Source organism: Sciurus carolinensis, chromosome 2 (genome assembly GCF_902686445.1).
Source record: "Sciurus carolinensis chromosome 2, mSciCar1.2, whole genome shotgun sequence".
NCBI classification, from domain to species: Eukaryota; Metazoa; Chordata; class Mammalia; order Rodentia; family Sciuridae; genus Sciurus; species Sciurus carolinensis.
The window spans coordinates 114,795,123-114,796,814 of NC_062214.1; the positions used below are offsets into that span (position 1 = coordinate 114,795,123).

At 45.8% G+C, this 1,692-nt stretch overlaps 1 pseudogene; it reads left to right on the top strand.

Annotated features, from left to right (window-relative positions):
* LOC124976765 (glyceraldehyde-3-phosphate dehydrogenase-like) lies at window positions 1-984 on the top strand (annotated as a pseudogene).
* The last annotated feature ends 708 nt before the right edge of the window (window positions 985-1,692 follow it).

Sequence of the window (1,692 nt, forward strand, 5' to 3'; positions counted from 1 at the left end):
ATGGTGAAAGTCGGAGTGAATGGATTTGGCCATATTGGGCGCCTGGTCACCAGGTCTGCTTTCAGTTCTAACAAAGTAGATATTGTTGCCATCAATGACCCCTTCATTGACCTCAACTACATGGTTTACATGTTCCAGTATGATTCTACCCATGGTAAATTCCATGGCTCAGTCAAGTCTGAGAATGGGAAACTTGTCATCAATGGAAAGTCCATCTCCATCTTCCAGGAGCAAGATCCTGCCAACATCAAATGGGGTGATGCTGGTGCTGAATATGTTGTGGAGTCTTCACTACCATGGAGAAAGCTGGGAGCTCATTTGAAGGGCAGTGCCAAAAGGGTCATCATATCTGCCCCTTCTGCTGATGCCCCCATGTTTGTGATGGGCATGAACCTTGAGAAGTATGACAACTCTCTCAAGATCGTCAGCAATGCCTCCTGTACCACCAACTGCTTAGCTCCCCTGGCCAAGGTCCTCCACGACAACTTTGGCATCCTGGAAGGACTCATGACCACAGTCCACACCTTCACTGCTACTCAGAAGACTGTAGATGGCTCCTCTGGGAAACTGTGACATGATGGTTGTGGGACTGCCCGGAATATCATCCCTGCATCTGCCAAGGCTGTAGGCAAGGTCAACCATGAACTGAATGGGAAGCTCACTGGCATGACTTTCCATGTGCCCACCCCCAATGTGTCAGCTGTGGATCTGACCTGTCGCCTGGAGAAAGTTGCCAAATACGATGACATCAAGAAGGTGGTGAAGCAGGCATCATAGGGCCCCCTCAAGGGCATCCTGAGCTACACAGAGGACCAGTTCATCTCCTGCGACTTCAACAGTGATACCCACTCTTCCACCTTCGATGCTGAGGCCAGCATTGCCCTCAACGACCACTTTGTCAATCACATTTCCTGGCATGACAATGAATTTGGCTATAGCAACAGGGTGGTGGACCTTATGGTCCACATGGCCTCCAAGGAGTAAGAGCCCCTGGTCCAGGGGCTGCCCCAGCAAAAACACAGAGGAAGAAATAGGCCCTCGGCTGGGGAATCCCTGCCCCTAACTCAGTCCCTCAACACACCGAGAATCTCCTCTCCTTCCAATTTCCATCCCAGACCCCCTGAAGAAGGGGAGAGGCTTAAGGAACCCTACTGTCACATACCATCAATAAAGCTTACTTTACCCTCCCCCAAAAAAATGGATCTGTTTTGGCATTACAAAATAAACTACTAAGTTTAGTACTAACTTAGTAGTACTTACCAAATACTAAGTAGTATTTGTCATCATCACCATGTCTTGTCTAGTAGGAAAAACACTTGGGGATAAAATTATATATACGTGAAAAGGCTTAGAATAATTTACCATCTTAACAATGACTGTAAAATTCAAGAGCAATCATGTGTGATCTGTCTATATGGTAAAACGAAGGTTTTCCTTTTAATTTGGCAAGTAATATGTTCCTAACACGTGACATTATAAGTAGCATTCCCAAATAGCTTGCATTTGTCATAGGCCAGTGAAGAAACACAGATAATAACAGTCTATGTTGATGGTTCTGTATTCATTCCAGGGAACTTACATACCAGAAAAGTCATACAGGATTCAACTACAAAAGCACAGGTGAAGAGGAGAACATCTGGCTGTTTACAAGGCCTCAGAGGAAGTGGCCTAATATGATGAAATGCGTTATAA